Source organism: Panthera uncia (assembly GCF_023721935.1).
Source record: "Panthera uncia isolate 11264 chromosome B2 unlocalized genomic scaffold, Puncia_PCG_1.0 HiC_scaffold_24, whole genome shotgun sequence".
In the NCBI taxonomy this organism is placed as follows: Eukaryota; Metazoa; Chordata; class Mammalia; order Carnivora; family Felidae; genus Panthera; species Panthera uncia.
The window spans coordinates 12,530,799-12,545,245 of record NW_026057580.1 but is presented as its reverse complement, the minus strand read 5'-3'; the positions used below and the strand labels follow the sequence as shown (position 1 = coordinate 12,545,245).

Sequence of the window (14,447 nt, the reverse complement as noted above, 5' to 3'; positions counted from 1 at the left end):
AGGGCAATTGCAATCACATTTAGTGAACACTCCCTGCCTGCCAGCCCACTTCTGAGCATTTCATGTGCTGATGTTATCTCATCTTCCCAAAACCTCAGGAGGTCGGTTCTGTCAGTGTTCCTGGGTTGTGCCCTGTGCTGACGTGGGGACTGAAGCTCTGATTGGTGGAGCCGCTGTCTCAGGTCCTTGGGCCAGGAAATGGAGCTGGAGTGCTGGGCCTGTGCAGTTGTTGCTGGAGGTGGAGGCATGGTGACTGGTGGAAGGAGGCCCCAACAGAGGGGGAAGCAGGGGAGCCCGAACAAGCGAAGGGACACCTGATCCCTGAGCCTGGTGGCAGGCTGGGCGCTCAGGGAGGTCAGTTTTTGTATAGGTTTGGGCGGGCAGGACATTGAAGGGTTCACTCCTGAAAGCCTTGTAAGAGGGAGGCTGTCTGCTGAGAGTGGGGTAGGGGTGGGAAAGATGGGGACCAGCTGCCCACCTGGGGGAGAAAGCTGAGAATGGAGAAGGGGTTGGTAGTGCACTAGGGCGCTGGGCCCCGATGGTTTCCTGCCTGTGCAGAAGAGGGGTCTGCACTGAGCAAGGCTCAGTGACCATGTGTGGGAAAGGGAGGAGAGTGCCTTGCGGGGGACATCATGGGTCAGGTTTGGCAAGGCCCGGCAGTGGAAATGCCCCCTCTCTTCCAGTGGGTTTGTGGCCCCAGGATAGAGTTGACTCCACCCTTTTCTACTCTGGGTCTTGAACATGCTGCTGCTTCTTTTTTTTTTTTTTTTAAATTTTTTAATGTTTATTTATTTTTGAGAGATAAGAGTGTGAGCAGGGTAGGGGCAGAGAGAGAGACATACACAGAATTGGAAGCAGGCTCCAGGCTCCGAGCTGACAGCACAGAGCCCGATGTGGGGCTTGAACTCACAAGCCGTGAGATCATGACCTGAGCCGAAGTCAGAAACTCAACCGACTGAGCCACCCAGGCGCCCCTTGAACACGCTTCTGTTCCAAGGCGCCATGTATGAGGTTACACTAGTGGAATTATGAGTCTGACTCTAAGGGGTGGGGACAAGGCCACCACCTGGAAATATTGCTTGAACCCAACTGTCTTGCTTTTGTCCCCTATGAATTCTTCGAGGACGGAAGCAGTGTTGGGCACACAGTAGGTGATTGCATATTTGTTAAATCAACCTGGAAGCTCCTTAAGGGGGGAGGGCCGGGGATCCTGCCTCTTAGGAAACCTTGGCCTTCACCTTTGGTCTCTGCCTCTCCAACACACATGGACACACACACACACACACACACACACATACTTCCATGAACACATCCATGTTCATGCGCATGTACTTACATGCATGCACACACACGTGCACACACATGCATATACCACCTCAGTCAGAGGTCCCCCCAGCAGAACCTCTTCAGGCGCCGGGCTTGTCCTGTGGCTTTGCTGTGGTGTGACCCGCAGAGGCAGGGCAAGGACTCTGCTCACAGCATCCCAACTTGTCCAGAATGGATTTAGGCTCTGAGCCCAAGGGGATTGCAGACTTTGGGTGAGCTCAGTCCCTGCCCTTGAGAGGGTTCAGGTTGTCTAAAGATCTTGGCCAGAAGTAAGGAAGCCAAGGACAAGGACACAGAGCAGCGCCTAATGCATGTGCCGGACACTTTGGCACCGGTGATCTTATTGTTTTCACAGCAGTCCTATGAGGCAGGCATTTCTTCACTTTGTAAAGTGGAAACTGAGGCTGGTGTTCATTAGTTGCCCACAGTGAGGGGTGGCACCAGAATTTGGGCTAGGTTGGGCTCCAGAGATTGTCTCAGCAGTAGATGGAATCCTTGTCAGCAAAACCGCTGGGAGGGAAGCTGTTTTATGTTGTCCACCTTGTCCTTTTAAGCACATAACATGGTATTTCGTAAAGGCACAAAAGTTAACACAGGTCAGTGCTTCTTAGCTTTTATGAGGGCCTCTGAAAACCAGAAAACCTGTGAGGGTTATGGCCCCTCTCCCCAGAATAGTCCAAACATGCAGAGGCACATGTAGGTAAATTTATGTATGATTTCAGGGGTTCAAGGCCCCCCGAGGCCTTCAGTGGCTTCCAGGTTGAGAACTCCCATCAGCGGTGTTCATTAACAGTGTGACAGACAAGGCCTCCTGGTACAGTGTACAAGGAAGTCTGTACAAGGATGTTCATTTTGGCCCCATTTTAATTTTTAATTATTTTTAATTTTTTAAAATGTTTATTCAGTTTTGAGAGAGAGAGCGTGAGTGGGAGAGGGGCAGAGAGAGAGAGAGAGAGAGAGACAGAATGTGAGCAGGCTCCAGGCTCCAAGCTGTCAGCACAGAGCCTGACGCGGGGCTTGAACCCACGAACCGTGAGATCGTGACCTGAGCTGAAGTTGGACACTTAACCAGCTGAGCCACCCAAGTGCCCCACGGCCCCGTTTTTAATAATGGAAACTGGGAACAATTTGAACAGCCAGCAGGAAGGGCCGGTTTGATAGGTAAAGCCGATCCAGGTACAACGGTTCCAAGAAAGAATGGTGTAGGTGTAAATAGACGTAGCTGTCTTTTTTTTTTTTTTTTTTTTTTTTATTAAATTTTTTTTTTTTCAACGTTTATTGATTTTTTGGGACAGAGAGAGACAGAGCATGAACGGGGGAGGGACAGAGTCTAGAGAGGGAGACACAGAATCGGAAACAGGCTCCAGGCTCCGAGCCATCAGCCCAGAGCCTGACGCGGGGCTCGAACTCACGGACCATGAGATCGTGACCTGGCTGAAGTCGGACGCTTAACCGACTGCGCCACCCAGGCGCCCCTAGACGTAGCTGTCTAAGACATATTGTTGGGTGGGGTGGGGAGAAGCATGTTGAAGATTGATACACACACACACACACACACACACACACACACCATTTATGTAAAAATAAAATCACTTAACAATATTACTTACTTCTGCACATGTAGAAAAATGTGTGTGAATGCATAGAAAAGGACTGAGATCATATCCAGGACAGTTAGTAGTAGGGGGTACTATGGGGAGGGTGGGAAATCCTGTTCAAATATGACAAAGCTCTATCTACAGTGCTTTAATGTTTCCGAGGAGAATATACTTCTGTATTATTTGTATACTTAAAATTAATTTTAAGGACTCTTGGGCGGCTCAGTTGAGTGTCTGACTTCAGCTCAGGTCATGATCTCACAGTTCATGAGTTCGAGCCCCACATCGGGCTCTGTGCTGACAGCTCAGAGCCTGGAGCCTGCTTCAGATTCTGTGTCTCCCTCTCTCTCTCTCTGCCTTTCCCCTGCTCGTGCTCTGTCTCTCTTTGTCTCTGTCCCTCAAAAATAAATAAACATTATAAATAAATAAATAAATAAATAAATAAATAAATAAATCACTCATTTTAAAATGCAGCATACATACTGGGTATATGGAGGAAAAAAGAAAGGAGGAAGGGATTCTGAAGGAGGTGGTGTGGGGTCAGGTCATAAAACCTTATGTCAGACAATTTTGTATTCCAGTCCTGACTTCGACAATTATCTGCCTGTGACCTTGGGTAAGTCACCTCAACTCTCCGAGCCTCAACTTCCTCTTCTGTGAAATGGGGATGCTAATGTCTGCCTTCCAGGGCTCTTGTGTGAGTGAAGTAGCATAAAGTACTCCTAACACATAGCACGTGATCGATGAATCACAGTCATTATTGTGATTTCAAATTTCAGCCCACAAAACATTTGAGCTCTTACTAGGTGACAGGTAACATGGCTTAGGAACCATATCTGGTTCAATCAGAGATGACTTCCTGAAGGAGGAGTTCAAGTGACTTGACCATGTGTAGGAAGGAGGGCAGCAGGGAGTCTGAAAGAGGGCTGTGTGCAGAGGTGAGGAGGGATCATGTCTGTGTGTCTGTTACTAGTAATGATATCCCTTATCTCCATGTTATAGACAAGGATACTTGGAGAGTCTAAAGTTGCCCGTAGACACAGCTAGAAAGCGAAGAACTGATCACACAGAAGGGATGGGCCGAGGAAGAGAAAGAACTTGGGAAGAAGCAGGAAACTGAGGGAGTTCTCTGGGAGGGGAAGAGGGAGAAAATGGGCCTTGTTACCAGGAAGAGTCCTGAAGACAGAGACGTGGGGCCCTTGTGGGCCAGCGGGGCCTTGGTGAGCACTCAGTACAGGTGGGCAGAGCAGGCCCAGGGGAGACCGCGAGACCTGAGGTCTCTCAGTCACTGAGATACTCTGGACAGCCATCCCCCAACTCTCCTAAGGCCCAGGCAGATTCCTGTTGGATGGATTCAGGGTCACCCACAGGGAGGGAGGGAGGCCAGGCCAGGCAGTCCAGGAGGTGGAGGCCTGGAGTCTCTTCCCGGTAAGCATCCATGAATTGGGTGAGTTGAGAGCTGGCTGGCAGGACTCAAATCATCAGGTCAACCCTGTGACTGGGCAGTTCCACTCCTTGAATCTTTAGGCAGGTCCACAGGGGACATGTGCAAGGGCGCTCATGGCAGGATTGTTGAGGGGCGTTGGAGGGAACCTGGGTGCCTGTCACCCTCTCAGCCAGAAACTGTGGAAGGTACCCACGGGGGCCTAGCAACATAGATAGGGCTTAAAAATAGGGTACTGAGAAAACAAAGAAATATATGACATACTAAACAGGAAATTACAAAATACATGCACCTGTTTTGCAAGAACACATACAAATGGTTGGCTGTGGGTGGGGGCAAGGAGTGGGAATAAAAAACGAGATAAAGACAAAGGGCGTGGTGAAAATTCTGTCCCTGGGCAGGTGAGGAGGGAGGCCGGCTTGTAAAACCTACATTTCTGTGCGCATCACGACATCTAGTGGGCAGAAGGGTTCCCAGCTCCCCGGTCCCAGAGCCCAAGCCGCCATCCTGGTGTCTGGACAGCCCCGGCAGGGGTTGCCTGGTTGGGCCCCTCAGCAGAGGGGCAGGGATGGGCTGGCTGGGGTTTGCTGTGGGCAAACCAGGGTTGGGGGGCTTGCACTGGTTCAGGGGCAGAGGAAGCTTCAGACCGGTTGAGCTCCTCATCACCAGCTGTAGCAGGCGGGCAGGTGTTGCCTGAGGGGGTGAGGCAGAGGGTGAGGCCCAGATGCTAAATCCCTGAGTCCTGGCAGAAATCATCTGGCAGGATCATCATGAAAGCAAAGAGGGAAGGAGATGGGCCTGGGGGCTGTGGGCATGGACAGGAAGCCTGGGGTTGATGGGATCACCGGCACCAGGGCCTGGGGCCACTGGCTAAGAATGGACCATGGACCCAGGCCAGGGGTGGGTGGAGTGAAGCAGGGTGGGGTCCTGGGGTGAGGTCCTGCAAAATACCTCCTTATCTGCGGCCTGAACTCCTCTGCTCTCCCAAGTACCCACCAGACAGGTTGTGGAGGTCATGTATAATCAGGATAAGTATGTCCCCGGCTGGAAGTGGTGGCAGGGGGGTACCAGCAGTGCCGGTGGTCTTGATCTCTGGGATTTGAGGGGGTCCTACCCTGCTTCACCTCCCTCTGCAGTTCACAACTCATTACTCTCCCACTCCTCCTCCCCCTCCCCCTTCCCCTCCTCCTTCTTCTCTTCTCCCTCAGATTCTGTCCCCTTATTTATGTTAGCTGTCCCTTCCCCCCCATCCCCAGCCTCTCCTGCTTCCTGCACCAGCGTTATCTTCTTAAAGCACAGAACAGCTTAGCCTGTTCAAGAACCTTCCTTGGCTTCTCGTTGCTTGTGAGTCAATTCAGACATCCTTGATAGGCACCCAAGTCCCTTATAATCTGGCCCAACCTGCCTTATCACACTTGTCTTCCAACTCGGCAATTCTCTCTCTCTCTCTCTCTTTCTTTCTTTCTTTCTTTCTTTCTTTCTTTCTTTCTTTCTTTCTTTCTATGTTTGTTTGTTTAGAAAGAGCATGAACAGGAGAGAGGCAGAGAGAGGGAGAGAGAGGGAATCCCAATCCCGTGCTGTCAGTGCAGAGCCTGACATGGGGCTCAAACCCACAAACCATGAGATCACGACCTGAGCTGAAATCAAGAGTCAGATCCTTAACTGACTGAGCCGCCCAGGCGCCTCTTCTCCATTGCTTCTCATCCCCCAAACCGACCACGTGCTTCTGGTCTCCCCTCTACTTAAGCTGCTTTGAACTCTCCCTCCCCACTTCTCTGCCTGGTAAAGTCCTCCTCATCCTTAAAGGCCCAATTCAGATGTTAGCACCACCACAAAGGCTTCCCTGGCGAACTGGCCACCTCCAGGCCCCTGTCATTAAATCAGCTGTCATTAATCACTGTCTGGTTTCCAGTGCCTGTTGAGAAAATAAAGACCTGTGGGTTTTGACAACAGACTGTGTGGAGGAATCTTCTCTCTCTCTCCCTCTCTCTCTCCTTTTAGTGTTATTTATTTTGAGAGTGAGAGAACGAGCGCGAGCAGGGGAGGGCCAGAGAAAGAGGGAGAGAGAGAATCCTGAGCAGGCTTCCTGCTGTCAGCGCAGAGCCTAACACAGGGCTCGATCCCACAAACCATGAGGTCATGACCTGAGCCAAAAATCAAGAGTCTGTCACTTAACTGACTGAGCCGCCCAGGCGCCCTGGAAATTTTCTTCTCTGAACCTTAGTTTCCTTATCTGCTAAATGCAAATGAAGCTCTCATTACCCAACCCAGACTCCTCGCTGCAGTCAGCAAGGTCTTGCCTGACCTGTCTCTGGCCCCTCTGCGGGTACACACTCCAGCCACAGCAGCCTCCACACACTGTTCATTCTTGAACACGCTAGGTCCTTTCTTGTCTCCTGGCCCCCGCACCTGCTGTTCCCCACCTGGAATGCTCTTCCTTCTCCTCTACCTCATTTCCAATGTCCCCTCCTCAGAGAGGCCCTCTGCAACCACCCCCTGAATTGCTGGCTCCATTTTGCTTTGTCCCGCCTTCTGTTTATTTTCTTCTCAGTCTTACCTCGGTCTGGAAGTTTCCTACTTTTTGACTTGGTTGGCAGCTCGTGAGCTCTTGAGGATGAAGCTCCTGTCTCCAGGATTATGGAGATGACCAGGCTTGATAAGTGTTAGTCCTGGCCCCGGCTCTCCACCTGCTCATCAGGCATTCAGGTGTATGTCCCTGCTCCTGGCAGGGAGTATGTCTCTTTCATGCTCTACTCTTAGCACCAAGCATCGTGCCTGGCCCAGAGTGGGCCTTCAGGCCATGTTTGCCGTCTGTCTGTCCATCCTTGTTCTTCTCCCTTCTTTTCCCTTCACAGCTCCCCATGGTCTCCTGATGGTTTCTAATGGTTTCTTCTGGAGTAGCAGTACCTCCCACACAAGCCCTTGGTCTCTGCCACTTAATTTACTGCCAAGCCCAAAACAGGATTTTAAGTGAGCAGTTTGTGGTACATTCCTGGCTGTAGCATCAGAGGCCTTGACTATGCCCTCAGCATCAGCATCACACCTAGAATGGTCTGGGCTAGTCTGAGAAACTTGGAGAGGGCCAAGAGGTCCCAGTGATGCCCACAGCCCCCTCAGAACTTGGCTGTGAGCTGCTCAGGATGAGTGTGGTCCACACGGTCTAATGAAGCCTCATTTGGTTCACAAGAAAATTGGTCCGTGAACATGACTTGCCCATATATATATATACATATATATATATATATATATATTTTTTTTTTTTTTAAGTTTATTTATTTTTGAGAGAGAGAGCAAGCAGGGGAGGGGCAAAGAGAGGGAGAGAGAATCCCAAGCAGGCTCTGTGCTGTCAGGGCTCAAACTTAGGAACCGTGAGGTCATGACCTGAGCCGACATCAAGAGTCAGACATTTAATCAGCTGAGCTACCAGGAGCCCCATGGCTTGCCTCTTCTTAAGCCAAACTAGAGGTCTGGTAAATGGGAGAGTGGCAGGGTGCCACGTGTCCCCCTTTGCTGCTGGAGGACAGGCCTCTGGTACCAGGATGCAGGAGGCAGCCTTGGGGTAAGCAGAGGTTGGCCAGTGAGGATGCTGCTGTGTGAAGGGGTGGGGCGGCAGGGGGGGGGAGCAGGCTGCAAAGAGCCACCCTGCCAGGGATGGTCCCCAGGGGCCCCACCCTCCTCCCACTCACTGAGTAAGTGAGACCCGATTCACCCTCTGCCAGAAGAGGGAAACTTGACGGGCAGGTCGGGCAGGACCATGCTTCTTAGATTTGAGGATTTACCAACAAAATTGCAAAAAAAGTCATTTTGGGAACTGATGCAAGGGTTGCTGGCATCTCATTTTGTTAAATAAGGACATAGGATAATTTAAAAAGTCACTTTTTTTTAAAACTTAAAAAAAATGTGGTAAGGTAACATAAAATTTACCATTTGCACCATTTAAAAGTACAATTCAGGGGGTGCCTGGGTGTCTTGGTTGATTGTCCAACTTATTTTATTTTATTTTATTATTTTATTTTATTGAAAGAGATGGTGGGGGAGAGCCGAGAGAAGGAAAAGACAGAATCCTAAGCAGGCTCCAGGCCATCAGCACAGAGCCGGATGGGGGGCTCAAACTGATAAACTGTGAGATCATGACCTGAGCCGAGATCAAGAGTCTGAGGCTTAACTGACTGTGCCACCCAGGCACTTGACTGGTATCTGACTCTTGATTTCAGCTCAGGTCATGATCCCAGGGTGGTGGGACTGAGACCCGTGTTGAGTTCAGCTGTGCGCTGAGCACAGAGCCTGCTAAAGATTCTCTCTCTCTCTCTCTCTCTCTCTCTCTCTCTCTCTCACACACACACATTCCCTCTGAGCCTCACCTCACCCCCCTCATAAATAAATAAATAAATAAATAAATAAATAAATAAACTAAACACTGAGGTGTACTGAACTCAGTAGCACGTAGAATGTTCACAGGGTTCTGCAACATCCCTGCTATGTAGTTCCCACACCCATTAGATGGTCCCTCCCTATGCCTCCTCCCCCAGCCGCTGGCCACCACCCATTTACTCTGTCTCTACAAATTCACCTATTCTGGACATTTCATATGAATGGCCCCCTACAACATGTGGCCTTTTGTGACTGGCTTCTTTTGCTCGGCACGATGTTTTCAAGGTTCACTCATGTTGTAGCACGCGTCAGTACATCGTTCCTGTTTATGGCTGAATAATACTCTGCCGTATGGATATACTGTATTGTGTTTATTCATTTGTCAGTTGATGGACGTTTCGGTAGTTTCCACCTTTTAGCTGTTGTGAATTGTGCTCCTATGACAACCTTATGAAAGTTCCATCTGAACACCTGTTCTTGATTCTTTTGGTCCATACAAGGAGTGGAATCATAGGGATCATATGGCAATTCTATGTTTAACTTATTGAGGACCCGCCAAACTGTTTCCACAGCAGCTCCATCATTATATGTTCTCAGCATGTGAGGGCTCCAATTTCCTCACCTCCTTGCCAGCACTGGTTATTTTCCTTTTTATAGCCATCCTCGTGGGTGTGAAATGGTATCTCATTGTGGGTTTTGATTGCATTTTCCTAATGACTAATCGCATTAATCATCTTTGCCCTGAACTCTTTGGGGGAACTCTGGCAAGTCCCTTGCCTTCTGCGTGCCTCAGTTTCCTGGTGTCTAAACCGGGATACTATCCAGGGCTGTATGAGAGTGAAGCGAGTGACCCATGAGAAGAACTTAGCACCCATGCCGGATGTGCAGGGGGGCTCTCAAGACCACGTCAGGCGGCCCCAGCCCCACCCTTGCTCAGCTAGGGGAGAGGCTGCTGCTCAGGGGACCCTCCTGGCTCTGACAGGCTGGGACTCTGCAGGTAAGTTAGAGCTGTTGCCCTCTGCCCTGCGGTCTGTGCCTCTCTGCCTCTACCTCCCTGGACTAGCAGGGATCCGTGACCCTTCAGAGGCTGGGCTGGGACTGATTTCCAGCCAACCAAGAAGATGTTTCTGGAGCATAGAAGATCCGCTGAGGCCCTTTGTCCATTTCTTTTTTCGTTTTCTTTTTAATACAAATATATTTTATTTGAAGTAAACAAAAATGCTTATATAGGTCAACAGGTCACTTGGAAACAGACTTGCTTAACTATATTACTGAGCAAAAACAAGCACCCTTCTCTTTTGACATGTATTTGGATAGGTAGGAAGACACTACTTGGTTTTTTAAAAACTGACCTTCCCATAAGGCCTGGTCATAGAAGTGTAAACAATGGAAATGAATCCACCATGACCAGCTATCATACCATATCTGTGTCCCCCGTGTATTCTGAGATCACACATACACCCGCCAGTATACCTGGGAAGGGTTGCTGTATCACAGTTATGTTCATGTTCTTGGCAGGCAGGACTGAGGACAAGTAAATTGGAAGCAGTTTTCCATCCTGTTTAGAACAAATCCCTAGTATCCCTTCAAATAACAGGTTACAATAGAAAGATACTGCCTGGGACGTGTCCTTCTCACTTTGGTTCATTTTTTGGTTTTGTTTGTGATTTACTTAGTTGTTTGAATCATCTGTTTGTAGTACAATCCAGCCACAAAGTATTAAAGCACAAGATACCTATTCTTCCTTCAATATCTGAAGGATATTTCACGTTTTCGACTCTACTGCATTCCTAGTATGTCAGCAGTTCTTGAATAATAAAAAAAAAAGAATAGTAAATGAGTAAAACTCTTCTAAAAATGCAGATGTCTATAACCATAATGGTGCTAGATTGGAAAGAGACAATGAGGGAAGAGAAAAAAGCAAACACGTTCATGTGCAGGGAATGTGGTTCAAGTCTTTGGATTTAAAAGCAACTTCCCCAGAGAAGCTGGCTATGATGGCATTTCCAGAAAACTTCCTTTGCCCCCACAAAAGGACCTGAAAAGCCCTATCCAAACTTTTGAACACTACAGTTATGGGATGCTATAAATGATGATCAAAGCAGTCAGAGGGAGAGGATGAATGTGTCTTCCCTTCAGCACGTTTGTAACATAGCATCGTTAGCGGTTGGTGGATCAGTAAAAACCACGGAAGTACCAGAAGTGCTCTGAAGGATAGGGATAGAATAGAAAAGTGCTGAGTGTATTACCTGTCTATATCAATGACAGGGCTTCACGGCTAGGAAAAATTTCTAAAAGGTAAAATGACTCCAGGATAGATCTCCTTCTCCATCATTAAATGTGGCAGAATTAAAAAAAAAAAAAACAAACAAAAAAAAACAACTAAATGTAGTGAAAACAGAAAATTACAAGGCAGAGAACACAAAAGAGTCAAGGTTAAACAGCATTCCATGAGGCTAGAAAACCTGCAAAATATCACTCTTGTTTATAAATCACTGATTTATCATATGACCGCATGTCGAATCCTTTCTTTCCGCATACTGAAGAATCCTACATTCAGCCTTTTAAGCATTCTGCATTTCTTTGCCAGTCCTGTAGCTGAGTATCTTGTTCCAGTCGATTTCCATGTGGGTAACCGGAAGCTGCCGGCGCGAGGCCTTGAATGAGGTGTGTGACGTTGTTTGATAGTTTTCACTAATTGCTGTCTGATGTTCATTTTCTGCATGCTCTATGATTTTAATAAACTTCCTTGGCAGTTTGGACTTCATTCGAAACAGTTACTGAATCTTGTACATCTTTATGACTAACCAACTGAACATTGCCACCTTCGTAACAGTGAACCTGAATCTTAAGTACTCCAACAACCTGGGCTGTAGGTCGTATGATGGTGAACTTCCACTCTGATCTCCAACGACCATTCCAGAAGGTTTTAGGCTAAAACTGGTGGCTTTCAACACATGCAGTAATGATCTGTTGCTCACCTATAGTTTTAGCGTAAACAGTACGGAAGCCATTGGAATAATGATCTTTCACATAGGCCCTTAAAGCACTGTCACAGGATTCTCTCCAAGACTTCAGACCTCCATCTACGTCCTCTGGCTGGGGGTCACTTGCTTCTTTCCGTCAATGATCCAACGTAAAGGAAATTTTGTTTTTTGGATCTAAAAATCTGCTATTGCCCGGGTCACCGTGTTCTGTAATTAAGACCTGATCTTCATATCCTTCTATCTTCACAGACGTGAACTGACCCGTTATACTGGGCAAATGCATGTGCTGCCCCTTCCCTGAGGAGATTGTCATTATTAAGTAGTAGTCGGACATCCTTGAACACTGCATTAAATTCCTCTGGGGGTGCATGAGTGATGAATTTAGCAGCTATGTGTACCCTCTCCTCACCCACACCCAATCCTCAAAGTCGGCTGTCTTGGGCTACTCTCCCTTTTCCCATTTCCATGCACCCTCCCTGCCCCCTGTGTGCTTTCCCTTCTGCAGGCTCTCTTTCTACATAATGCACTCAGCTCCTGGAGCATAGTGGAAGTGCCTGGAAGTTTACACCCCGCCCCCCAAAGTAGCTCTTAGCCAACAAATGGAGTGCAGGTGAGAGAGGGCTCAGTTCCCTTGCGTGGCATGGGGAGAGCCCTGAGGTGTAACGTGCACAGCAGAGTCCCCTGCAGGACAGGATGAAGCCAGCCTCTGCACCCTTGTGGGCCTCCCCTGCCTCCCCCAGTCTCTCTTCAGTGTCCCCCTGGCCCCTGATCCCCTTGGGAGCACTGCTTTAGGAAGTCACGAGCTGGGATTCCCCATCTCAGGATCTGCTTCTGGGGAACTTGACCTAAAGCCAGGAGCACTACAGTATCCCAAGCTCTGTGCAAAATGCTGAGACAGACCGTGATTAACAAGATGTGGTTCCTTCCGCCAACGAGCTCACAGCTTGGTTGGGGCTGATCCTGACAGCAGTGGTAACGCTAAGAAGCCAATGTTGCACACCTACTATGTATCAGGCACCAGGCTGAACACTTGACATACCTTACTTCATGAAAACCCCCTAACCTAGGGCCCCTGTGTGGCTCAGTCTATTAAGCGTCTGACTCTTGGTTTTGGCTCAGGTCACGGTCTCATGGTTTGTGAGTTCGAGCCCTGTGTCTGGCTCCGCACTGGCAGCCCCGAGCCTGCTTGGGATTCTTTGTCTCCCTCTCTCTCTCTGCTCCTCCTCTGGTCTCTCTCTCTCGCTCTCTCTCAAAATAAATCAATCAATCAATCAATCAATAAATAAATAAATAAATAATATAAAAAAAAAACACACACACAACCCACAACAACCCCGTAACCCTCTGTGAGGGGATGGTATTATCACCACCACTTTGCAGATGAGAAAACCGAGGCCCAGAAGTCACCTAATATGTGGTCTTGCACTTCAGTGTGGAAGTGGCAGCACTCACCCAGAGCCCCGGCTTCTGCTCCGGAAGTCCGTACTCCCGACCCACCACTACACGGTGTGGCATTTTTTTTGGCAGAGGGCCACGCTTCAGGAGGAGGGGGGAGGGGGTGGCCTCAGCTGCTCCCATTCAGTAGAGGACAGAGATTCTCCAGGGCCCACGTGGTGACTGGTTGTGAGGGTGTTTCACAAAGAATTTGTTGCTGATATTGGTTAACCTTTTTTTTTTTTTTTTGAGGTTTATTTATTTTGAGAGGGGGTTAGGGGCACAGAGAGAGAGAGGGGCAGAGAAAATCCCAAGCAAGCTCCTCACCCAGTGCAGAGCCTGACGCAGGGCTCGATCCCGTGACCACGAGATCATGACCTGAGCCGATGTCAAGAGTTGGGCATTCAACTGACTGAGCCACCTGGGTGCTCCCCTCTTGGTTAACTTTCTGTGAATGATATTAATTAAGAACAAAAATAAATAAATACAAGCCCATCTCTCTGACACAGTCACTCCCTGCCCACTTACCTTCTACTCTGCTTTCCAGAGCAAGAGATAAGTGGAGGTCCTGCCCCAGGGCAGTGCGGTCTGCCCCAGGTGAAGAGCCCATCCCATGGGTTGTGGTATAAACAGGGTTCTAGCTGCTGCCTTGCCCGGTCTCTACACCATCTGGGCTCCCAGGAGCTCTCAGGCTCTCATGGCGGAAGGAGCTGTGGCCATTGGCCTGTGCCCTTTTGTGATAGAGGCCCCCCCTCTTTACGTCAACGGCCACCAGACCCCTGGGGAATCAGAAGAACTGTCTCAGGAGAAGCCAGACTGTTGCCCTTGGAGAGTGTACTGGGGTGGCTGAGAGCACAGACTCAAGGCAGCCCGCCTGGGATCAAACCCTAGCTCTGCCGTTTACAAGCTGAGTGACTTGAGGGAAATTACTTAATCGTTCAATGCCTCGGTTTTCCCATCTGTAAACTCTGCCTTGTACACAGCAGGCACTATACAAGCGTTGACTGCTATTACTACTGTCACGAGAGGGGTGTCCAGGCCTGCCTAAGACTCCTGACTCACCCAGCAGCTCTTGGCAGAGCCCCTGAGTCTGGACTTGCTTTCCTGGACAGATGTCCCTGGACCCCTCTGTGTACCTGGAGGGGGTGCAGGATAAAGGCTTCTACCTCCCTCTTTCCCCAGCCTCCCCCCTCTGGCTTGCGTCTCACCCACGTGGAGTTTCTGGTGCTCCTCTGAGTCAGAGGTCCTGGCAGTGGGACTGGGAGCTTGAAGGGGACTGTCCCAGGG

The 14,447-nt window shown here is 49.2% G+C and overlaps 1 pseudogene; it reads right to left on the bottom strand.

Moving 5' to 3' along the window:
- Window positions 1–10,907: 10,907 nt before the first annotated feature.
- LOC125938203 (F-actin-capping protein subunit alpha-1-like) lies at window positions 10,908–13,241 on the bottom strand (annotated as a pseudogene).
- Window positions 13,242–14,447: the final 1,206 nt, after the last annotated feature.